The sequence below is a fragment of the Adiantum capillus-veneris genome, chromosome 6 (genome assembly GCF_014529385.1).
Source record: "Adiantum capillus-veneris isolate H3 chromosome 6, ASM1452938v2, whole genome shotgun sequence".
Lineage (NCBI taxonomy): Eukaryota > Viridiplantae > Streptophyta > Polypodiopsida > Polypodiales > Pteridaceae > Adiantum > Adiantum capillus-veneris.
The window spans coordinates 51,612,324-51,639,715 of NC_140936.1; positions in this window are offsets into that span (position 1 = coordinate 51,612,324).

A 27,392-nucleotide genomic window follows, 5' to 3' on the forward strand; every position below is an offset into this window, starting at 1 on the left:
TATGAAGATATTTTCTGCACATTTTGCATGCCATTGTAGTTACTTTCTGATAGGGGTCCAGGTTTCAGGGGAGAGCTGGTGGATTATCTATGTGAGAAGCTTCATGTGTATCGCAAGTTTACTACTCCATATTATCCCCAATGCAATGGCATGAATGAAAGGTTTAATGGAGATCTCATAATGATGGTTACAAAGATGACAAGAAAAAATTTGAAGACTTGGTATTTAGAGCTACCTTGTGATCTATGGGCTTACAAGACTGCCATCAAATCAGGTACCGGTTTCTCTCCCTTCCATCTAGTTTTTTGGTAAAGAGGCTTTACTTCCTATTGAAGTGGAGATACCAGCTTTGAAGAGGATGCTAAAGCTTGAAGAAGATCCCAATGATGCCTTCAAGGAAAGGCTTCTATATTTTCAATGTGTACAGTTGAATAGGTTGCTCTCTTTTGAGAATTATGAGCAAGTCTTGAAGAACAATCAAGCAAAAGTAAATGAAAAGGTGAAGGACAAAGACATCAAGAAGGGTGACATGGTGCTTTGTCAGAATAGTAAGCTTGATAAAAATTTTCAAAATAAGTTTCAAATAAAGTGTCAAGGTTCATTTTTGGTCTTAAACAGGTTTCCAAATGGCATACATCAGCTTGCTGACTTGGATGGTACCCCACATAAAGCACGTGTAAATGACTACAGGTTGAAGAAGTATATTGCAAGGTTGATGTCTGTAATTGAGGACGAGCCTTCTTTTGAAGAATTTTTTGATCATGTGGCTAAGGATGAAGATGAAGTGAAGACTCCCTCATGTGGTCTACAGGATCTTTTTGGTGCTACTGATCATGAATGATCTAATAGGCTGGGGTGTAGCAACTATGTTAAGCGCATTTCTGACACCCCATTTTTTATAAATTTGTACATACAGACATGACGCCCAATGTCAAAAATGTGTGTAGAATTTATTTTTGTGTGTTTTTTAGCTTGATTTAGCAAGCACATATACATGCACTGCAAGTCGCTAGTCTAGTGATAGCTGTTGGGTTACTTTAAGTGCCCGTGAGTGAGTTTCTCGAAGGGAGACTTGTATATAGCTTCAACTCATGTACGAACTTAAAAAAGTTCATCAAAAATCTAAAAAATTTCAGGTTTGAGCTCGTTGTGCCTCCTTGATGATTTTTGTTGCAGTTTATGCCCTCACCTTGCATACTCTACGTGTAGTCGTGTCGAGACAGCTCTCTATTCGCGTCAATTTTGCATGTAGCCGCATGTAGATTCAATTTTGGCCATCTTCAGCTTTCTCGCCATTCATTTTCTAATATTTCTCTAAAGCTTTAAAGTGCCCCACTTCAGGTTACGACTAGTTCTCTGCAGGAATATGGCTATGGCAACCTGGTGGCAAATTGTGTGCAGATAGATTGGGAGGGCATGTATCTATGAATTGTGAAATTGATATTGAATTTGTGGGTTTGTGATGTTCAATTTTGAAAGGGCAGTCCCTTGTCTTTGTATGCTTTGGTCATGTGTGTTTTAAATCCATGCTTTGACAGGGTTTTGCTCCTATGTGACATAGTCTCTTGGGTGGGCAACGGCCAGTAAATTCCCAAGGGGACTAATCTTGTTGGATTAGTGGTGTTTCAAAGGAGTTTCCCAAATATTATGGTGTCCTGTAGTGCTCTTTCAGCACTCTTGGGTGAAATCTCTACAAAGGTGTTCCAGTTTTCTTGTTTCCCAACAATGTCAAGGTCGTCGCTGCAATATCATCAAAGCTGTGTCATATGCCACATCAGTCACGATGTTGTGACTGATGGGAAATAGGCATAAGAAGTAAGGAGGTGTAGAAAAGGGAACTAAGGGGATTACAAAAGGGTGGCAAAGATCATGAGAGGAGGCAAGAGGTCAATCACTTGCATGGAATCTCTCTCTCTCTCTCTCTCTCACACACACACACACACACACACATTTAAAGCTTGAAATCTCTCCCTCTCTCAAAAAATAAAGGCAAGCAATCTCTCTAGCCCTCTTAATAAAGAGCATTACCCTCCACCTTTGAAGCAAGAAGGCTCTCTTCCGGCATGAAGGGAAACATCAATCATGATGTAGAAGGGATTCAATAGAGTGGATATAGCAGGAAAAAAAGGAGGCTCGATGTCACACAAGCTCTCTCTCTCTCTCTCTCTCTCTCTCTCTCTCTCTCTCTCTCTCTCTCTCTCTCTCTCTCTCTCGACGGCGGTAAAGAATGAAGGAAGAGGAAAAAGGGTTTGGACATGGAGAGAATAGCTCTCTCTCAAGCTTTGTCTAACTCTCATTAAGAAGAAGCTCTCTATTCCTTGCTCTCAAATTTAGAGAATAAGGTTGTCTCTTGATCTCTCTCTATACCATATTAGGGAGATACAAGGAAATCAGGGTGCAGAGAATTAAGCTAGATTCCATGTTTGAAGAAGCAAAAATGCGGCAAAGGTGCAGAAAGGCTAAGTAATTGGGTTGAGACCGGGTATTGATTTCCTTGAAGTTGGGAATTGACGCAAACTAAGAGGTGCTATGTATTCAAAGGCTTTGGGAAAAGAAGGTTTAGATAGTCCATAATGTAAATGATTGCTGCTATGTGATGCCAGATCCAATCTATGTTCATTGAGGAGCCGAGTTCATGCGTCTATGAGGGCTTGGACATGTATCCAAAAGACTCCAAGATTATGATTTGATTGGAAGAAAAATAGTGGTTCAAGGTTGACTTTATTGGTGGAGCTAATTAATTTACCTAGGGCTTTTGATCATCTAGGTGATTGTAAGAGGTCAATTAGACCACATCATATACAATTTACTCCAGGTCTAATGATATAGTGCTAATTTTGGGTTCTTGTTGGAATTCATTTATCTCTATCTATTGTTTTCTCTCTCTTCCATGTCTCACAGCCAGAGGCCCCGTGCCTTCTTGGCTCACCCCTCTCCCCCAACATCTTTGGTGAACCCGATGCGAAGCGAGACAGGGAATTCAGAGCAGATGATGAAGCTTATGGAAACAGTAACTTCCAAAGGATTTGATGAGAATCTAGTAGCTCAAGATTTTTCAAAGATTCTTGAATTGGTCCAAAGGATATCTACTTGAAGTGGAAATCACGAAGATAGAAGAGAAAATTGATGATGCAGTAGATATGGCACTTGATGTCGGATGGAAACAATATAGAGTTTTTCAAGGCCACGATCGAGAAGTTTTTCTTGCATGCTATGAAGCAGAGATGAAGAGTCGAGTTCCACAATATTGAATGGTTACATCTTTTGATGAACTTGTGGGTTCCGAGTTTAGGGATCAAGTTCAGGAGTTCACAAAAACATACCCCACACAGTGGGACTATTTTGCAGATGGTTTCATTAATGAAAGCTCAAGGATTATAGACTTGGGAAGTAAGCAAACTATTGAGAAGAGCCAAATTACTTTCAGAAAAGGTGATGGAGATTAGCTATAGGTACTTAGCTATGATAATTTTGGGAACAAATTTGTGCAAGAAGTAAAGCGAAAGCATATGCAGTCTTGGAGGTAGCAGATTTAGTCTCAGATGATCATGTTTCAGGAAATGTAGCATAGAGGAATAATAAATTTGATGCTAAAAATGATATTGATGGCAAATTTTCAAAGATTGCTCACATGGCAACTATGTCCATTAGTGGCTCCATTGAAGATGTAGATTGTGCCACAAGTGTTGTACAGGCTACTAACCTTTGTATGGGTTATTTTCAAGGAGTTCTAGATGAACCTTTATAGATTATTTGTGGATCTTTCAACACCTTGGAATCATATGAGGCCAAACATAACAACATGTTTGTTGAAGATAATTGCATAGATAAAGCTATGTGTATGGTAAATGATGAAATGCATGGAATTGTGGAGATAAAACAGGATGTACATGAGAACACAAATGAGTTTACTTGTTGACAACATGCTCACAAGTGTTGATTCCACAGAGCAAGAAGAAAATGCCATTGTTGATTATTTCGTAGTAGGGTATGATGGAGATGAACTTAACAATATGAAGGGATTTCTAATATATGTACCGATTTAGAGGGGATGCAAGAAGAACCTTTGCAGGGTGTCAATGAAATTCTTGGTTACATAGATGCATATAAAACAAAAGATGACAAAGAAACATATGAAGATTACTTGCAGGATGAAGCCATTCCTAGTTCTTTGATAGATGGCGATCAGTTTCAATGCTCTACCAATCCAATGGAGGGTGTTATGGATGAAAATTTACAGGTTGAATCTGTTTTCCATGATCAAGCTAGAATCCCAAGTAAAATATGCTCTGATTCTACAGGTCCATATTGTTCCAAGGTTCTTCATGATGGCTATGAAGCCAGAGGGGGCGATGAAGCTAAATCATCATGGGTATTGCAAGGGGTGCACAATTTTCTTCGTTTCCTTGGAAAATTTACCATCTATGGTTGGGTTTGGATGTTCTTTCTAATGATGCTTATGTCAGTAATGATCTAGATGCCAGTGAAAGGGAGTCATTGCTCTTTAATGCTTGTTGGTAACGAGCTTAAGTTGACAAATGGGATGTGGATGCTGCACCATGCTTCAGGGGAAGCTCTATTGTATTGTGGGGCTCACAAGTGCTATGTACTCTTAATGGCAATTGATCCACTTGAGATTCTAGGGATCTTGAAAATTAGGTTCCATATGGATGGTTACTTTTGGGTACACATTGTGGTTGTTTGCTATTGGATCCACGAATAGCATACTTGCACCAGAAGTGTTTGATGTTGATTGATACAAGAAATGTATGCTCATGTCAATATTATGTTGCTCTAGTGTTTGGGCAATTACTTCTTATTCCCTTTTATCCAAGAGGGTATGATACTAACTATGGCTTGGGACATGACATTTTTATGTGCCATGACACAGAGAGCTCATTGGGTTATGTTTTGCTGATCACATTCTCTTTTATCCTAGATGGGAAGGCTCTCGTTAAGATGCAATGAAGCTACAGATAAGATTTTTCTGATCAAATTCTCTTTTATAATAGAGGGGAAGGCTCTTGTTAAGCTGCAATGAAGCTATAGATTGGGAATTTTTTCAAAGCATTCTTATAGTGGGGCAATGATTGGGTGAATCTATGTGTATGCTTACTATTTTGGAAAACCGTGGGCACATGTTGAAGGATGTACACGTTTAGAGGGGGTGGATGTCGTGCCGCTCCGCTTCCATGATGGGAAAAAGAGAAAAGAAATGCAATCTAAGCTTCTTTGAAGCCTACACATTTATTGAGTAGTGATCAGGGCTTGTTAACAGGCAAGGTTTGATGCTAAATGTATGCTAGATGTGGCTTTAAAGGGCCAAAATCTATGTTTTTTATGCTAAAAGTGGGTATGTCTGAAGTGATTAAAAATGGAAGATTATGGGCTAGAAATATAGTGCTCAAGGTTCTCTACGGCCTTGTCTTTACGGCTCGTCAATCGGAGCTACGATGAAGAAGTTATGTTAGTCTGTACCGGATTGGGTAGCTATAGATGAGGGATCATGAAGGAAGTGAATGCGTTGTGAGCGGGATGAAAACACACACAGCGCCTCTATAACTACCCAGCACACACTTTTGGGAAGATACACACACACACACTATGGGGCACCACTCGGCTTAGACAACACACCTGGCCGAGACAGGGAACACACCTCTTGAGTGAGAGGAGAGAGACTATCCACTTGCCCACTCCACACAAACACACACACACACACACACACACACACCCAAAAAACTCAGCTCAAAAGAGGATAATTTCTGATGTTTAGATACAATTGAGCTTGGGCCAACACCAATGGGGCAAATAGCTCACACAATATGGGTAAAATAAGCCAAATACAATCACAAACTAGAGCAGAAACTTCGCTCATAGGAGAAACTTACACAAAAAACCAGCAGGAAAAGAGTGAGGAATTTGGAAAAATGGACAGCGCCATCGCGTCCGGAACGGCCCAAAACCCCAGTCTACAATGTCAAAGTGCTCAAATCCAACCTCGGATGAGCAGTTTACGGTCAAAACAGGCTCCAAAAACCCCAAAAACACACCTGCGGATGTTCCTCCTCTCTTCTCCACATTTTTTCTGGTCTTCTCTCTATTTTTCCAGTTCCCACACTTAGATTTATTATTTGGGCACCCTTGGCCTTTTAGATGACCTCAAGCGGACCCCGAATAGGCCAAAAACTCACCTCGCAGTGCATAGTTGTCACCTTTTTGCATCAGCCGCACACCTAGCACTCAACTCTTCCCAATAATGCATCCCGCAACCACGTGAAGTAGCCCCAAAAATTGGTCCTAATGATGACCTTTTTGCATAACTCTCACAAGAAAACACCACTTTGTGTCCGTATTCATCCACGTGCAAATATTGACCCCGTTTGGCCTCCTGACGCCACTCGATGCCATCTGACGCACCTGCTTACCTCATGTCGTCGGCCCGCGGATAGCTTCCTCGAGAATTTTTACGCGCTACCAAATCCTCCTTATTGTAGAAAAAACACACTGGTACTGGTAATAGTGAAAATCGATGCACTATGTACACCTTGTCCTACCTGTACACATATGGGCCCCACGTAACCACCTGGCTCTGAAAAATGGGCAATTATTTATTTGATGCACCATGCATTTATATGTACATATGCGCAATCCCTTTCTCCAAAAAACTCCTGACATAATTTGCCCATCCCCTAGCCTGCTAGATCATTCATGATCAGCAGTAGCAAAGAGAGATATGAGACTCGCCGCATCACAAGTCTCCTCATCCCTCACCAACACTGCTTGATCCACAGATAGCTCATCTTGCTCCACCATCATCAATCTAGCATGATACAATTTAAGACGCAATCCATTTACCCTTGACTTATGTAGATCACCATCCAGGTTAGCCAGCTGATATGTGCCATTTGAAAAACACTCCACTACCTTGAAAGGGCCTTCCTGCTTAATTTGAAACTTCTTTTGGAAGGTGTTGTACAGCTTACTGTTGTAGCGCAAAACCAAGTCATGTTTTCTTGATACCATTACTTTTGACCTTTTCATTTATCTTTGCCAAAGCCTTATCCTGCATCTGCCCGTAATGCTCCAATGTGCTCATCCTATCCAACTGGACCTCTTGTAACTGCAAGAGCCTCTCTTTGAATGCATTACTAGGCGTCCCAAGCAACTTCTCTAACATCTTGACCGCAGGCAACTCTACCTCCACAGGCAATAGTGCTTCCTTTCCATACACCAAATGAAATGGAGTAAACCCTGTACCTGTCTTCACCGAAGTACGGTAAGCCCATAATGCACTAGGCAATTGGGATTTGGTGCTCTGTCACTTTTGAAAGAATCTGTACCAACTCACCATTGAATCTTTCATTTAAGCCATTACACTGTGGGTAATAAGGAGTGGTATGCTGGTGCCTAATCTTCATCTTTGCGCATAAGAAGTCTAGCAGTTTAGCTCTAAATCCTGGCCCCTTATCTGAAAGTAGCTCTAATGGCACCCCAAACTTGCAACATATTTCATCATACACAAACTTTGCCACATCCTTTGCAGTGATCTGTTTTACTGCTATAGCCTTTGCCCATCTAGAAAGATAGTCCATTGCCATCAAGATATAGCTTTTGCCCCTGCTTGTGATAGGTAATGGGCCTATTGCGTCAATCCCCCACTTTTCAAACACATCAAACGCCATAATGGTTTTTCGTAGCTCTGGATTCAACACTCTCTTCCCAAATGCCTGACACCTATTACAAGACCTACACCAATGGTGAACATCCTTGTGCAAACTAGGCCATACATACCCCTCTTGCAAAATCTTATGCAAGGTGATCTTTAGAGCAAAATGGCCACCACATGCGCCTTCATGATTCTCTTCCAACACTCTGTAAAGCTCCTTCCGCCAAGGTACACGTCTCAACACGAGATCAGCCCCTTTCATGTATAATACATCACCAATCAATTTGTACCTGTATGCTCTACGCACAAAACCATACTTCTTAGACTTCTGAATCTCCTTTGGAATAATTCCTGTTAGCAAAAACTCCTCTTCTTGAGCCAAACTTTCTCGGCCATGATAAAGAGGTAAAGTGGTCCTCAACACAAATAGCTCCCCAATCATGCCTTGAGCTGCTTCATGTGCCTCTCCATTTAGAGCACGTTCAATGTGTCTGATGCTCCATGCTTCGAACTTTTTTAACAGGCCTTTAATTCTGAAGCACATTTCCTTCAATGAGGCGTTCTTGCTCTTTCACACACCCAACACTTGCTTCACAACTAACAAGGAATCACCTTTTATGCTCAACCTTCTAACCCCATGCTTCAAACAAATGTGTAATCCAGCTTCCAACGTAGCATATTCAGCCTCATTGTTACTATGCGCATCCAACTTGAACCCTTTCTTGCATACTAGCTTCCCCTCTGGATCATAAAGTGCTATACCCCCTGAAGCTGCATCATGGCTCTTTCTGTATGAACCATCAAAGAACAACACATGTGCATTGCTGATCTGTGGCACTTCTTCAACTACCTTTCTCACCACCTCTTCCTTAACAATAAGGGGATTCTCCTTGTAGGTCAACAAATCAGCTAGGGTATCCCTTGTACTGTCTTCCACTAGAAAAGAGAACTCAAACTCTTGAAGCTCAATTACCCATTTCTTCACCACATTTGACATGTTAGTACCATTAATTAATTGTGGCAAAAAGGCATAACTCGTCAAGAAAACAAAAGGCCGTGGTAGCAAGTAATGACGAAATTGTCGACAAGCAAATATTACACTGGCCATCACTAGCTCTACTTCCGAGAACTTTCTCTCCGCTACCAACTTCACTCGGCTTGCACAATACACTGGCCTCGTATAATGGCTGCCCTTCCCCTTTTTCAATAGCATGGCTCCAATGGCATCATCCCCTACTGATGGATTTACATAAAACACTTGCTCCCAATCAGGAGCCTGCATGGCTGACAACCCCCCTAACACCTCTTTCACCTTTTGAAACACTTCTTCACACTTGTCATCCCATTGCAATGGATCATGCTTTGCCACTTGTTGTAATGGATAAAGAAGCTGCAAAGACAATGGAATAAACCGTGCCATGTACTTCACTTTGTGTATAAAAGTTGCCAATTGCTTCGTACTCGTAGGTGATGGAAGAAGAATAATAGACTTAACCTTGTCTGGATCAGCCTCAATGCCATTTTCCGACACCATATGGCCCAATAACTTCAACCTTGGCTATGCTAGATGACATTTCTTTGGATTTAGTTGTCCTCCACATTCATCATATCGAGCCAATACCTTCTGCAACTTCTCATGGTGTTCAGCCCTACTGCTATAAACAAAGAAGTCATCCATAAAAGCTAACACAACTACCAATGAATGGTTCCAACACCCGATTTGCTCTCTCTTGATAGAAGGAAGGTCCATTTGACAACCCAAATGGCAATACTGTGTAGCAATAGCAGCCCCATGGCGTAATAAAAGTGGTCTTTGTGCGGTCTTTAAGAGCAATCTTCAATTGAAAATAGCCTGAAAAACCATCACACACACTGTACCTCTCATAACCTGCCAATGAATCCAAGATCTGATCGATGAATGGAAGAGGATATGGGTTCTTCTTAGTGGCTGCGTTTAAGGGTTTAAAATCTACACAAATTCTCCACTTCCCATCCTTCTTTGGACTGACTACTACTGGACTCACCCATTCTGTGGTCTCCACAGGGACTATGAACCCTGCCTTCAACAACTTGTCCACCTCTTCTCGCAAGGCTTCCATTTTCTCTTGACCCATCCTTCTTAGCCTTTGCCGCACTGGCTTAGCACCTTCTTTCAGCTCTATATGCATCTCTTCACCCTTGAACCCTCTGATCTCTTCATATGAAGTAATGAACAAATCAGGAAAACTAGCTAGCATATACAAATATATATCCTTCTCCATAGCTGAGAGGTCTCCACTGATCATTTGTGTCATCAATTCCTGCTTCTTTGACAACTCAACCTTGGTTTGCATCATCCCTTCAATCACTTCATAAGGCCCTTCACTTTCATCTTCAACCTCATTCAAAAATGCAACTAAACCAAACTCCTGTATTTCTTTGTCCATCAAAAGAAATGCAACATCAGCATCCTCATCACTGCTGGTAGTGCTATCACTGTCCTCATCTGTCACCGTGGAAGAGTCTTCATCACTAGACTCATCCTCATCTTCATAAAGCTCCTCTAATCGTTTCCTTGTGTCCATACTATAAAGCTTCTTCGTACCTGTCTTTCCTTAGAGGCTAATCGTACCATGTCGCCAATCTTGAACAGCTCCCACTGCACGTAACCATGGTCTGCCCAGTATAATAGGATATGCTCCCAGCCCTGCTGGCATCACATGAAAATCAACCACTGCCTTTGCATCATATGCCTCCACTTCTAAGCTCTTTACAACACCCAAGCATTTTACTTTTTGATGGTTTGCCAATCTGATCCGAAAACCTGACACCCCAGCCACTGGGAGACCCATCTTCTCAACGCATGAGTGTGTTATGACGCATATTTGGGCTCCGCCATCCACATAACCTTGTCCCAAGTTTTTCCTTTTATGCCACACATCTACTATTGGACAAATGTCTGGTAGCTCATCCATTGCCAACACCTTTACTGAACCTCTCTCTGGCCATAATCATGCGACCTAGTTAGCACCTGTTTTGGCAATGGATACATGTCTCCCCCCATCCTTGGTGGCTTATCACATTGCGGGCTGATGTGACCCAACTCTCCACAATTATAACATGTGGGCGTCTGCCTTCAGTACCTACCATTTCTTTGTCCAACACCATTCCTAGGCCTTTCTTCACCTCTTGGCTGATTTTCAAACCTCCCTCGACCTCGATTATTTCCCACTTGACCTAGCATGTTTAGGCTGAGATTCTTCATCAAATCTACCACTTGCCTCATGTCTTGCCTTAGCCCATCATCTTGCACCGATGTAGTGACCACTGCTGGCATAACCTGAGTAGTAACAGGAACCACTGGTTCATGATGAACCCCTGACATGCGACCTTGTAAAGACTCTATAGGCTAAAATTCAGACCTCATTGGCAAAGACTCCACCCCTAACTGGCTCATTTTCCTCAGCTTCCACTCTTTGTTCCTTGCTACCTCTAGTGCATCTTCATATGTCCTAGGCTTCTTTAGCTCCACTCTCCAACGTATATTCTCCCAAAGACCAGCTAAGAACCTGTCCTTCTTCATCATGTCAGGCGGGGGTACCTGTGGTGCTAAGGCCTTGCACATTCGCTCCCATGCCAATGAAAACTTACGTATGTACGCATCTATTGGCTCACCTTCCTTTTGCACCAAAGCCTGTACTTCTTGCCACACTTTGTCAGGATCTTATATCTTCACAAACTCCACTTCCAACCCATGTCGTAGATTGTCCCAACTCAACCTTACAGGTGGATCAGCCACACGCAACTCCTCTTCAAATGCTTTAGACCAAACTCGTGCATCACTCTTCAAACAAATTTGGAGAAGGCGTAACATCTGCGCAGGGTCATGAATCTGGTTGCTAATGCAGGCAACCTCCATCTTTTCCAAAAATTCTTCCACATCTTCATCACTTCTTCCATGAAACTCCGGATAAGAGAAAGCCATGGCTACCCAAGTTTCAATGCTTTGAGAACCCCTTTGAACACACGTGCAAGAACCCAAAACTTTTGACTACCCAATCCCCAAAAACTTTGATGGAGCTCAACTTTAGATAAGGACAAACACATGCACATCAAATGAATTTTCATAGTTGATCATCGGAATTACAACAGGCAAAGGACATTCCAAGATCTCTCGTAATCTTCTTGGCCCGAACATAAAGACTATGCGCTGCTAGAAAAAAATATTCCTGGACACATGAACATTTATCTGGATTCTTTGAGTTAAATGAAATGGAGTGAATTGAGGGCCATTTTGATCATCCATTAAAGCCAACCATGAAGCTCCCAAGAAGGCACACCTAACTTAACCTTTGATTTTTGCCAAACTTTCAGCAGCATAATAGCATAAATGGCTCAAAAGACCAAAAAACCAGCCATCATAACTTGAAAAAATTTTGGCAGAGTTTCCCCAGAAATAGAGCAGTAGGAACCCAAAATATAGACTGTATATGTATGCATAAACTGTCAACAATAGAACCCGAGCATCAAGTAGGACTCACTAATACATAGCCTATGGCGAGGTCACAAAAAGGGTGGTCCATCTACCTGTATCACCGAAAGGATCTCTACATTTGAGAATCCCCCAGCTCAATAAAAACCTCACGCTATCGACCCTCACACGAAGGCTAATGCAAATCGCGTATAGTCAAGTCTCAGAAATGACTATCTTCCAGACCAAGTCTCAGAAATGGCTGGGACTCCCAAATACAACCAAGTATGGCTCCACAAATGCGTACAATGGCAGTTTCCACAAGTTACGTACAACCCAGTAGACAATGCGCTCAAGCAGGCGCTAAATGATGCATACCCACAACTGCAAGTGACATCCTGCTAGTATATCACTGTACTCCATCTACCTGTACCTGTGTGAATCACCTGTACCTGTACCTGTCCCTGTAACCTGTAACCTGTAATCTGCAACCTGAATCTCGAAACTTGAAGCTCGAAGCAGAAGGTACTCGAAGAAGATCCTCCGTGGGGACGCCAAAAGAATGTGAGCGGGATGAAAACACACACAACGCCTCTATAACTACCCGACACACACTCTTGGAACGATACACACACACACTATGGGGCACCACTCGGCTTAGACAACACACCTGGCCGAGACAGGGAACACACCTCTTGAGTGAGAGGAGAGAGACTATCCACTTGCCCACTCCACACAAACACACACACACACACACACACACACCCAAAAAACTCAGCTCAAAAGTGGAGAATTTCTAATTTTTAGATACAATTGAGCTTGGGCCAACACCAATGGGGAAAATAGCTCACACAATATGGGTAAAATAAGCCAAATACAATCACAAACTAGAGCAGAAACTTCGCTCATAGGAGAAACTTACACAGAAAAAAAGCAGGAAAAGAGTGAGGAAATTGGCAAAATGGACAGCGCCATCGCGTCCGGAACGGCCCAAAACCCCAGTCTACAATGTCAAAGTGCTCAAATCCGACCTCGGATGAGCAGTTTACGGCTAAAATAGGCTCCAAAAACCCCAAAAACACACTTGCGGCTGTTCCTCCTCTCTTCTCCACGTTTTTTCTGGTCTTCTCTCTATTTTTTCAGTTCCCACACTTAGCTTTATTATTTGGGCACCCTGGCCTTTTAGATGACCTCAAGCGGACCCCGAATAGGCCAAAAACTGACCTCGTAGTGCATAGTTGTCACCTTTTTGCATCATCCGCACACCTAGCACTCAACTCTTCCCAATAATGCATCCCGCAACCACGTGAAGAAGCCCCAAAAAGTGGTCCTAATGATGACCTTTCTGCATAACTCTCACAAGAAAGCACCACTTTGTGTCCGTATTCATCCACGTGCAAATATTGACCCCGTTCGGCCTCCTGACGCCACTCGATGCCATTTGACGCACCTGCTTACCTCATGTCGTCGGCCCGCGGATAGCTTCCTCGAGAAGTTTTACGCGCTACCAACTCCTCCTTATTGTAGAAAAAACACACTGGTACTGGTAATAGTGAAAATCGCTGCACTATGTACACCTTGTCCTACCTGTACACATGTGGGCCCCACGTAACCACCTGGCTCTGAAAAATGGGCAATTATTTATTTGATGCACCATGCATGTATATGTACATATGCGCAATCCCTTGCTCCAAAAAACTCCTGACAGCGTGAGCCTGAAGTGCTTGACTTCTGGAGTCGGTCTTTTCAGATTGGAAATTGGATCTCTGGTTGCCAGCATATTGCAATTTAAGTTTCACCGGGGTCGGTTCCGTATCGGTTTGGTCGCCTCGGTCAGTGTGCAATCTGGTGATTTTGGACTTCGACCAGGATCTAGAACACAATGCACTTAACAGGGCAATAAATGTTCGAGGAGCACCTAGTCCAAAATGTCATCTTTTGTAGTGCATTGTTAACGGGGTATACTTCCACAGTTGTGCTCAGCATACGGTGGATGGTATGTATGCGAAATATGGTAACTTGACAATGCTTGGCCGGGATGTACCCTAAAGGTTATTCTCAAAAATGCCTAGAGAGCAATAAGTGCTTGAAGAGCATCGTGTCTAGAATTTCGTCTCTCGGAATGCAATGATCGTGGGATATACCCAACCGAGGGAGGACCAAGAAGCTAGCTATTTTCAACAGATGAAAAGAGAGGACAACTCTCCAAATGCAATCATGTACGCTTATATTTTGAAGGTAAGCGGCACCATGAAAAACATTGACATGGGCAACAAGACTCACGATAATGCCTTCGTTAAAGTGTATGGTCAATGTGTATGTTGAACTTGTGCTAGGCGATGCTTTGGTCGGCATGTCAAACCAAATGTGGTGCCCTTAAAGGAGATGGCCGTCCATAAGTCCCCTAAAGATCCACAAATTTGACAGTTTGCAAGATAACTCATCCGGAAGCTTGTAGAAACTCGCTTTGTGATGACACCGGAATCGTTCCATCTTGGTGTGGATTGAAGCCCTAGCTATCACTAACGCATTGGTGGTGTCGCTTTCGTAATGGAAGCTCCCTAGAGTGTGTAGGGAAGATATGAATACTCTCTCTCTCTCTCTCTCTCTCTCTCTCTCTCTCTCTCTCTCTCTCTCTCTCTCTCTCTCTCTCTCTCTCAGACATAGCGCACAGTAAACGTGAGATTAGATTAATTCAAAAGTCTCTCTTAGGGTTACAAAAGTTGGCTTATATACAATTCCTCCTTAGAGGTTGGTTCTCACAAAGAATATTGGCCGCTTAGCCCATTACAAATGTCATGTTGTTTCTAAAAAAATAAGTGTGATACAAAAAAGTTAGGAAAGGCTTCCATCTGTGTTCAGCTGTCAACACCAAAATTCTCAAATGAACTGCTACCAGTAAAAGCATTAAGAACATGTGATTTACCACTCGCATAAGAACCATGAGAAGTGGCTACATTATTGTACCACCTTTTCTTTGAGTTGCAATAAAGGAATGTTCAACTATGCCTTGTCTAGTCCTTTTTTTTTTGGAAAGTGACCTTCCAACAACAATGTGCATAATGCATCAAACTTGACAACTTCAGGATTTCCTTGGGTCATAAGTCTCCAAGTACTAGCAAAAGTCTGGTAAGAATCTAGCAAGGCATCAAGGACAGTCTTCACAAGAGAACATTCTGAATTGACTTTGCCTGTAGAAATAAGTTACTCACTGATATCCTTGACACCAGCAAGGAAAGTGTCCATGTCAACTTTGTCATGCATAATCTTTGACTTTAGCTCTTTATGCAACAATGTATTTTTTGCGTTATTGTGCGACTTGCATAAAGGCCAGCCAAAATATCACAAACCTGCTATGCATATTTCACTGAATGAATGTGGGGATTAAGAGTGTGCTTCATAGACAACACAATCAGTGCATGAGCTTTCACATCTTTTACATCCCAACGAGCATGCTCAGTCATAGGCAAAACAGCTCTAGCAGTAGCAATCATGTCACCAAAACCTGCAACATCCTCAACATTGCCTACATCCTCAGAACGAGGACGTACATTAATAACATGCACAATGTTCCAAACACTCTTTAACACAAGGACATGTTGCAGCATGTAAGCCCAAATAGGGTAATTGTCTCCATCCAATTTGTCCTCAGCAGGAAACATCTTGAACACATCTGTGTTGTTTTCGGCCATGGAAAATGCCAACACCTTATCTGAAAACTATCCAACGCGAATAAACAAAGCAAGAACAATACGTGCTATATAGAACAAACCTTAGAATATTGTAAGGGATTTGTTATGCAATAAAGGACACTAACAAAAATTTTGCACAAAATGATGAAATAGCATGTGCAGTACTGCTTGTAGTGGAAATGGAGGCTAAAGTGAGCCCCAATCAAATATTTGTCAACCTGATAACGCTCACCAAAGCTCACAAATATTGAAGAAAGTGAGAAGGCGTGTGCTGGAGCTGATGGCGACTAAGCCGGAGAGGATGCAACCTGCTCTGTTGTCAATTGTTGGAATTGGGGTTGCAAGAAAACATACACAACTTGGAGAAGACGAAGGAAGCTCAAGGCACAAAAAAGAGAGTGTATTACTTAGTGTGAAAATGGAAAGTGTTACCATATACATGTGGTAGTGATGTGTGTGAACACACTAGGACCGCCGGGGTATTTTTTCCCTCTTTAGGAGGTTTTTTCCCCCGAGCATTGTATATACGTCCATCACTCTAGGGCTATCCATATTTCCATTGCACACTAATTATTACACTCTCTATTGTGTGCCTTGAGCTTCCTTCGTCTTCTCCAAGTTGTGTGCGTTTCTCTGCAACCCTAATTCCAACAATTGGTATCAGAGCAGGTTGCATCCTCCCGAGCTTAGTCGCCAGCTGCCCCAGTATACGCCTGCTCACTTTCTCCGATTTTAGTGATCTTGGTGGAAATGTGAACAAGGTTGCTTGGTGGAGGAGTGTAATAGATGCATACCATGTAATGATGCCCGTTATGTTCGCGATCCAAAATCTTGATCAAAGGGTGCCAAACTTGGGGCAAAGTGTGGATGACATGGTGAGCAGTCCAATAGAGTCTTGAAAATCCCGAAGAGCTGAAAAACTCTGTAGTAGAGAAGGACTGGTGACTACCATTCTCTGTTAAACAAGAAAAATTTTGGCCAAGTATTTTCATGCAAGGTGGAAGAGCGCTCATAGTCCACTGCATAGCATTGCTTACATGCTCGGTCCGGAGTATTGGAATTTAGATCGATGTCCAATACAGAGGTGGTAAGTGATTTCTATCCCGTGGTCAACAGGTTCTACTCCAACATTCAGGATCAAATTGATTGTATCAAAGAAATGAGTGCATTTAGATTAAAAGAAGTTCCATTTGAGAATGATTTTGTATAGATAATGGCAAAAGAGCAACCTGCATGGCAGTGGTGGATGATCAACATCCACAATGGTGGAGAGCATTACTCTACCTTATGTCCCCTTGCAATGAAATTACTGGCACAATGTGCAGCAAACTCATGATCAACATCCACAATGGTGGAGAGCATTACTCTACCTTATGTCCCCTTGCAATGAAATTAATGGCACAATGTGTAGCAAACTCAAGTTCAAAGAGAAATTGGAGTATGTACAAGTATGTTCACAACACTATTTGCAATAGAGTATTAGCAGACAGAGTGGAAAAATTAGTGTATATGTTTTGCAACAAAAAGATATTGAATCACATTGAAAGTGTTAGCTACGAGGAGGAAATGCCAACCTGGTTGTATGATTGTCAAAACGAAGACGAAGAAGAGTTCAATGTTGGTGTATTTCAATGCACTATAGACAAAATAGAATATAATTTGATAATAGATATGGATGTTGAATTAAAAGGAGAACCACAACACTCAGACTTAGAACTAGATAACGACTTTACAGATTCAATATAGCTTGAGAGTAGAATGAAGATCGTGTCAAAAACCATTGTAAAAGACCTTGTATTCAAATGTGTTTTGATCATATACAATGCTTCATATTCGCGATTATACATAGTTTGTCGATCTCAATTGTGTTGCTCTGAAGCAACATCTTGTTCATCAAACTGATTTCTAATTGTGCTAGGGATATCTTGGCGGGCTTGCTTGAATTTATACTCATTTGCCATGCGAAACATAAGATATATTTCTTGTGGATTATCTTGTGAACAGATTGCACATAGGGTACTATTTTTCATTAAACGAATAAGACAAACAAAGTGATAATAATGACCACATATCAATGTATAATATCCACTCCATCCATCAAAATTCATGTAGCAAATTGGACATTGGGAAGATGAAAATGCATCTCGAGTAGACGAGGGGACCAAATCTGGATGCAGGACAAGGTGGCTGATGTGTGTCCCTTGTAAGGTGTTGGATTCACTCGCTGTATCATATTTTGAACGTCATGGATTAAGCGGTGAATGCTTTTCTCCATCCAGACTTTTGAGGGTTGGGGTGTCTAGGTGGCTATAAAAATCCGTGTTATTTTTTGCATCTTTCTGGGCCAACTGTGTCATATATTTATCCTTCTCTCTCTTTAACTGTAGGTCGGTGCCTTACACTATCAGTGTCAGCTAATCTCGTGTGAAAGTGACACAACTCTCCCTTATATCATGAGTGGCAACAGTTGTCTCCTTTGACGAAAAGTCTAGTGGTCGTTGTTGCACATAGTGAACATATAACATTTTTGCAAAAGATAGCGCACAATCTACATTATGCAAGGGATGGAAACCTCCAAGTAAATCCTCTGAGCATTTTCTTTGATCGCATCATGGTTGCACTTCGAAACCTTCCACCTTCCTTTCTTAATCTCTACGTCCTCACAAGGCCATATTGTCTTGATCATGTCCTTCATCACTTCTTTATTGATCTCTTTCCATTGCATGTGGTTTGGATTTGCTCATTTGGAGAGTTGTCTAGCAGCGCACGTCGCTTGTTGTGTCGACATACCGTGTGCTAGAGACTTCATGCGCTGAAATGCATTAACAACCGCTTGTTGTTGATCATCGGGCACTGATTGGGTGCCAATATCTTGTTCTTCATCGGACATTTTCTCTTGGAGCTGCAATCAACAAATAGACAAATATTCGATATCATTGGCAATTATATATTCTCACGATTCAACAGTCTCATAGATGCACAAGATAGCAACTTCTCATCCATTACATAAGACGTCAGAATCCACTAAATCAAACCACAACTAATGCAACTAATTGAACCACAAGGAAAATTTGAAATACCTACACTCAACAGGACAAAGTTGAAATGACTAAAGATAATTGACTCAATTAGGTGAACCACTTCAAATGAGATAATACACTTCAATAAAAAATAGAATACCCTGGACAAGACAGATGTATATCATACAAATATTAAGATTGGATCAAATGATGGTGCAAGTTCAACAAAGAGACGTTGGATAGGGTTAGGGTCTATCATTAAATGTTCTTTGAAACATATCAACACGTTAGATGCATTTCTTCTTTATTCCCACTCTTTTAACTTCATCCAGCAATATAATTTCATCCGAATAGCCCTCATAACATCTTCGTCCGGGTAGTGAAAAAACTCTTCTGGAAAAAAAGCTTTTTTGGTTGCACTCCAAAAATTTGTCAGCATGTCGAATAGATAGCCCAATGCATAAATGTCGCTCGCTTTTGTGTTTGTATCTCTGCATCATGGATCGTATAGGTCTGGAGCAATCCATGTCGCTTAGCCTGCGCTCTGTGTTCTCCCATATAGCACTAGTGAGGTCTTTGATGAAAACATCGCTTTCACTAATCTGCTGTTTGCGACCATCTGTGCATGATGAGATTGCCAAAATACATTCTTTACGAATGGCATGCATTATACTTTTCTTTTGATCTGGAGGCATATTTGTACTCGACAATAAAAAACTGCATATCAAATACAAATTCATGGTTGCAAATGACGCTAACACTCTCACACTATTTCAAGGAAACCCTTAACCCCACGACTTGAAGACTTTCAGAAATGTGCAAGGAAATAATGAAAAAAATTGAAAACAATCTTCACGTAAAATTGCAATCTGTTATACGTGTAGACTGAAGGTCAAACAAGTGGTATATAAAAACTTAATCCAGATCAAACAATACATGTTAACAGTCTGGCATTTTTCAACATATATTGCATTTTTAGCTTATATTTTTCTCTGTGCGCACATATTAGTTCAAACAAAGCACACACTGACTTAAAGACTTCAAAAACATTTAAAACATTGGAAGTATAAAAATCGGACTACAAAATTGCAAAGAATGTCTTTCTCTTTAAAATGATAGAAATAAATATTTAACATGCAAATTGTGTTCACACACTTTTTTACATAGAATTTTTGTAAATGAAGCATTCAAAAATAGCGATGATAATTGATGCTCTTTAAAAAGATACAAAAGAATATTTAACATGCAAATTGTGTGTAAATTCTTTTTTACAGAGAATTTATGTAAATGAAGCATTAAAAATAGCGATAATGCTTGAGGTCCTTTAAAAGGATAAAAAAGAATATTTAACCTGCAAATTGTGTGCAAATTCTTTTTTTGCATATAACTTATATAAATGGAGCATTTAAAATAGCGATGATTGATGAATAAATCATTCTTTTGAATATGATTATCTAGTATATAATTTCATATGGACACTTAAAAACAACAAAATCAAACAATCCAAACATTTGTATACTCTTCACAGCTGCGTTACCGCGACCAAGTATTTCATATAGTACTTAATACTTAAAAAAATTAAGTGCACATGAATATTCAAATTATATGACATTTGTATGGCCGGGTTAACGACCTGAACGCCACATTTATACAAAAATAGATGCTTCTAACAAACGACACTCTATTAGCAGCGTTACCGATCGAGTGCCGCCTGAATCTAAGGAGAAATAATGGCTTGCATACAAACATCATATAGCCGTATTATCGATCGATGCCCATATGTGTTTTGGGAAAGGGAAAGGGAAGTTGACTTCCCATAAGGATACTAGACTCGCCGCGTTATCGAATAGTACCCAGACAGTAAGCCAATACTTACCACAAGGACACCATCTTCCTTGTGTCACCAAGGTGATGCCCCCGTGGTAAGCATTGTTCCATACAACAGCTTACACACACACTCCGATTGTGTGGTAAGGTACCTTATCACTGTTGCACAATACGACAAAAGGCACGTTACCACACAATGCATACACACACAACACATACCCGGATTGTGTGGTCAGATACTCCGCTACTGCCGCACACTGCAACGCAGAGCATGCTCCCACACGACCTCCCCTCTCCTCTCTCCTCTCGACATACCTGCAAAGGCCATGGACGAGCTCTCTCTCTCTCTCTCTCTCTCTCTCTCTCTCTCTCTCTCTCTCTCTCTCTCTCTCTCTCTCTCTCTCTCTCTCTCTCTCTCTCTCTCTCTCTCTCTCTTTGAAGATGAAACAAAGAAATAACACCCAACGGGCCCGTATATATATAATTTTGCGAGCCCATCGTGTTTTTTAGTATTCCCAACGGGCCCGCCGGGAAAACTAGAAAGCCCAGTGGGATTTTAGTGGGTTTCCAGGTTGTCCGTAACCGGATTCTTTGTGATCATGTTTAGTATAATCATGTAAATGTGTCAATAAGACCTTGTGATCACACAAATTTGTTGTAATTACATAAATATTAAATCCTTGACCGTATGCAAGAGAAAAACTCACATCACGCTCGATAGGTGAGGGCAATGTTTTCCACGTCCTCGACTTTGGGCTGCAGCTCTGGAAGGTCCCGCAAATCGATGGCCATTTGATATATTGATCTCTTAGTAGTTGCTTTTGTACTGACTATATTGACAGCTTGGAGGTTCCAACCCTGCAAATAAATACCATTGTTCCAAGTCAGACATGAATACTTGATCAAAAGTTCTAATTCACTCAATAACATTGTAATTCCATTAGACTTTTGACCATATCCTATTCATGAGGTAGACAACCCAATGCTAAAATATTTGAACTAAAGATCTTCAAAACAAAAGTCCAAGTTCCAAACCGCTAAAAGATGAACACATGCATTTTGACCATGAAAAATAAAATCTTAAATCAAGTACATATTGGTCTTTGATCAACAAGTATGTATGCCAGTACTACACACACACAGACATATATAACCAACGTCCTTTGTACATTAAATTTATATGTGCATATGTATGACATAATGCACCCTCATTTGGTGCATTCTTTTATATATGTGTACGAAAGAAATATATATTGTAGATTGCCTTGCAAGCACTTGGACATCCTAGTTGTCATGTATATCTCTGTAAAGTGTGATTTCATTACAAGTGTCACGCAAAACAATTGGGCTACTAGGAGGAACTTGCACAAAAAAAGAGGTCAGGGTGATATGAATTGTCTCTACTGAACCTTGCTACAAATGCTACTTAAGTAGACATGGGGCAAGTGTAGATGAAAAGCAACACCCAAAAAGAAACAAATTTCCACATTAGGGCCATTGAAAGGGGCCAGGAACACAAACACATCCTCAAAACAAAGCAAACAAATGCATTTTACGTAATGACTCACAGGAGATTAGCATTAGGAGAAAGTTGGACTCACTTTTGGGCCTTTCAGTTCTAGAGAGAGAGTGACGCTCAACCAATGAGGAAGAGGCTAACGTTATGTTGAAAATCGACATTTTGGAGTCAACCTCTTTTAAAAAAAGGGAGGAAATATTAATTTTGTTCATCAAATTGCACAATTTCACGCTTTCAAGGCATAAATGCCGTAAGTCATACTATGTCTGTACCGAGGAATTTCAAAACTTTCATTGAAGACTATATCTAGTATCTTTGTTCCCGCCCAAATATGACTTTGAGTGGCTCTACTTCCCTCTCAAAACTTCTTCCCTTTTACTGCCCACCATGACTACTTCTCGAAGGCCTAGCACTACCATTGACTCTGTTAGCATTTTTAACAGTTATACTACAGACGATCAATCATGGATACATCTCGAATAACTGTCGGAAGTTGGGTTCTATTGCAAACTATGAGGAGGAGGAGGAGGCAACGCAATGATTTCATGGAGGCTTTCAAGGGACAAGTTAAAGAGTTTAAAGTGTGTGCACAAAGCAAGCGGGTGAAAGAGGTCCTCATACAACATGCTTTCTAGCATGCAGACTTAAGGTTGCAAACATATCCTCCTAGTTTTCCAAGGCATCGACCCAACTGTAAGTTATTTTGAGCATCTTGCTTAGTGCATGATTATATTCGAAGGTTAAGTGTTGGATATCATCTTTGGTATGTTTCAGATATTTATCCATCGAATAGGACAGATTCGCAACCAGTTGAGAGCATAGTTGGGATTTTTGATGCTCTCCATGCATTTATTGGTGAGAAAATGTACCAAGGAAGACAACATAAGGAACTTGCACATAATGGAATTTTCTTTTATGATATGTCATATGTGGAACCGAGAACTTCCATTGGTTGGGGTCGTGTAGCTCCTTTGTCACTTCCATCCTTTGACAACAAGGATTGGTCCTTGCTAGCTTCACAAACTAGTGAAAGCTTTAGGAATAAGTTGTTTCAGGGTATACAAAAGTCCCTCAAGTATTCAATTGCCACAAAAATAGTTCGGCTCGCACTGTTTATGCCTCTTGAAGTGTTTTGCAGATTTTTTCTTCGATGAGAAAATTAAGAACTACCGCAACAATGTTCATTTGCAAGTCTGAGAGTTGTTTGGACTTTTTGGATGATAATTGGGATAGGAAACAATCACATAACAAAATTTGTATTTTACAAAAGAAGTCCATAATTTGCAAGTTCATTATAAGCTCTCAAAATTTCTTAGTGTCGTTTTACTATATTAGATATCATCTTCTTAGTGGGCAGCTTATTCCACTTGACCAAGACATAGAGGATAGCCTCGAGAACAAACCTTTATCAATGGAGCTCTACTTTCAAGATATCCTACTTACTATGATGGAGACAATGTCAAGCACAACTCTTGCACAGCTTAGGGTAGATCTTACATGTGAAGAAGTTCCACTTTTGCCGGAATTGTATGCATTCAGTCTCAACAATAGAAAGGTGCTTACTAAATCGATGAATTTTGATTGTCTTTAATACATTAAGACAGAATCTAACTTTTTCTTCTTTTCAAATTCTAAGACGCAAGGAGAAAACAACATTGTGCAAGGATCACTAACAAAGACACTTCACTTAATTGCTTCCACCGGAAGCTTGATCACATACCTTGTGCACGCAAAGAGCTTTGATGCCATACAAACCATGATGTACTCTTCAAAATGACTAATGCAGAGACATTTTGTGGCGGTCAAACAATGTTTCAAAAATGTACATTTACATTGTCTCAAAACTTTACATATTGTGTAATTTTTGTCAAGATTTATACAAGTAAATTGCTCCCTTTCCCTGCTACTGTCCTCTCCCCCGATTTGTGCCACTCATCCCCTATCCTCTCTGTCGGTTGTTGCCGTGACTCGTCCCTTTCCCTCTGCTCCGGTTGCTCCCTTGCCCTCTGCTCTCGTTGTTGCTACTTCTGCCTCTCGGGACGCTGGTCTCGAGCATCCTTTCGTGTCGCTCGAAATCATGGGCCTCTTCCATGACTTCCCATGCTTCTTGCACCTGTGAAGCTTCCCTTTGTTCTTGCTCTTGCCGTCGATGTGTAGCCCATTCCTCTACTTATACGGCGTCCGCATAATGTTGATTTATTCCTTCTTGCATATTTCGAACTTCTTCTTGTGTCTGATTGTGGCGTTGCGTCATTTCGTTAATGCGAGCCTCTTCGAACTCCTCAGCTCTCGCCACTTCCTCTCTTGTGTGTCTGTTTACCGAGATTATAATACGTTGGATAGCCATTACAAAAAAAAGTCGCACATCGTTGGGGGTGTAGTTATGTAATTGAAGGTCCTGTAGAAGTGGGACACAGACATTTGTTGCTTCATACAAACATTGCAGCAAACAATAAAACAACACGATTACTTACGTTCGGTATATCCATAATTTGACTAAGGAGCAACAGGGCATTCAAACTGGTTCGCCAGCCATAGCTATAGTCATCAGTCTGCGTGGGCACGGTTACCCGTTCGTGCTGAACGGTATTTCCTAGATCATGTTCTAACAAAACATGCTCTACACGGCATACAAGTTTTTTCATGGCACTACATACATAACCACTTGAGTCAGCAACACATTACAAAGAGACACTGCTTCCAAATGTACCCAAATGGGCCTTATGTTTTTACACGACCATGAAACGCTCTGCTTTGCCCAAAGTTTGTGTAGTAAACAATCTTAGCTTCCATGTCAAATAACATCAGACTCCAATGATCAATACAAAGACACCATCAAAGATGAGGAGAAAGATTCTAAATGCAACATGGTTTTTACAAGGCAAGAAAAAACTCACGATTGATTGTATGCAGTGACCAGAAAGTGCGCTAGATCAAAGTTGACTCTGCTAAACCAGTTCATCAGACTCAAAAAGGAAACTGATTTGTTCTGCAGATAAGGCGATAACAGTGAATCTATTATGTATACTTTGTCTTGAACCTCAAGGGGCAGAAGTGAGACAGCGTGGCTAACATGAATCAATGGCAGAGATTAGACTTGAGGTATTTTAGCAGGCTGTCACTTCCACAAACCCATGAGTCAATACCGAGCAAGTGGGGCAGCTATCGAATTCCATCCGCCACTGACTCGCTTGGTATTGACCCATGTCTTAATGGTAGTGAGCCATTTAATGAATCAAGCGTGACTTATAAAGAAAAACATGATGACTGTTGCGAAGACATGGGTCAATACCGAGCGAGTAGTACCACTATCCAATTCCATAATCCACTGTCTCGCTTGGTATTGACCCATGTCTCGGTAGAGACCCATTTAATGAACCAAAAATGACTTTTAAAGAGCATGAGAATTACCACAAAGCAATGTTGACGACCTCATTCGTTGCGTTGGAGTTGGTGAAACTACGCATGCACAGGAAGTCTTGATCATCGAGGTTGAAAATGCAAGCCTCCTCTGACCTTCCAGGCAGCAGTACCTGTGCATGCAGAGGTGCAGAGATGAACAGAACTCTCAACTCCTCTTCATTATCTTTGTTGATTTGCTCTAAAATAATTGACTCATCTGATACGTTGGATGGCCCTTGTGATGTAGAGCCTTGCCCTTGCCTTTCTTGAGCTGGCTCCCTGGCTGCCTCAGTCTCCTCCCTAACATCCGTAGGGTCCTCCCTAATGGCACAGGCTCTGGATCATTTTCCTTCAATATTGATTCCTCCATAAATGCCTCAAGGTCCACCCTGGCCTGCTCTTGCCCCTCATCAGCCCTTACTGGCTGCGGATCCTCCATGACTTTCTCATTTTGGTGTCTAGCTGGCTCCTCGATAATTGTCTCTTCTTCTTCCATGACTTCCTCGGGGTCCACTCTGGCTTGCTCATGCCCCTCTACGGCTATCTCAGCCTACCCATCTGTTTCGTTTCTCTCGACCCATGATCGGGTCCTTCTGTTGTTTGTTTCAGCCCTAGATGGCTCTGTCTGTCGTGCACGAGGATGAAGAGGAGGGATGTTGAGAATATCCATGGTTCTACTATCCCGGATAGGCACTGGCTGAAGCAGCCATCGTAGAAGAAACGCAGCCTCCGAAGAGTATCAAAATCCCGTGGCATGATAGTAACACGGTGTGCATGGGCAGCAGGATATATCCATCGCTGAAGAATTCAACGAGGTAGTCTTCTGCAATTTCTTGAAGGCAGAGTAGTGCACTACTAGCCCATTGCATGCCGACTCTCCACTGCTCGCAAATCTCCCACACTACTCGCTGGAAAGGGAGACGTGGAATAGCAGGTTGAACGTGTCGTTCTATCCTGCGTAGCTCTTGCACTACACCTTTGTGAGCCTCATATCGGCATCTTCTTGCTTGAGCATTCAAATATTCACCTGTTGTCCTCCTAGCCGTGGCCTTTACACGAGGCATCTCTACAAATAGCATAACACAAAAAAACAATTCATTTGTCAGCACAAGGGACTTCAGATTTCAAAAAGGTTAGTACCAAGCGAATAGGTGTGTCGGAAAGAGTTTGCCTTCCCTTATTCGCTCAGTAGTGACCTTAGAAAATAGTAATAGCAGACATCACTTATATTTTCTGAGGTCAGTACCAAGCGATCAGGTGCATCAAAAAGAGTTTTACTTCCCGTATTCGCTCAGTAGTGACCTCAAAAAATAGTAATAGCAGACATCACTTATATTTTCTGAGGTCAGTACCAAGCGAACACGCGCATCGGAAAGAGTTTGCCTTCCCTTATTCGCTCGGTAGTGACCTCAGAAAATAGTAATAGCAAACATCACTTATATTTTTTGAGGTCGGTACCAAGCAAACAGGTGCATCGAAAAGAGTTTTCCTTCCCTTATTCGCTGGGTAGTGACCTCAAAAAATAGTAGTAGCAGATGTCACTTATATTTTTGGAGGTTAGTACCAAGCGAATTGTCAGGACAATGGTAGGACCAGTCCGGGCCAAGGGCCACGGCGAAGGACCAGGACGGACATGCAGTCAAGGGGGTCCCTATATTTAGAAGGTCAAGGGCCTATATAGGGCATGGCTGGGTGGTGATGAGCATGTTCAGTTCCCCTGTCCTTTCATTGGTATCAGAGCAAGGTGGAGAGGAGGAAGGAAGGTGGAGCCATGGTGGGGAAGATGGACTTCTCAAGGCATGGTTTTCTCTTTCTC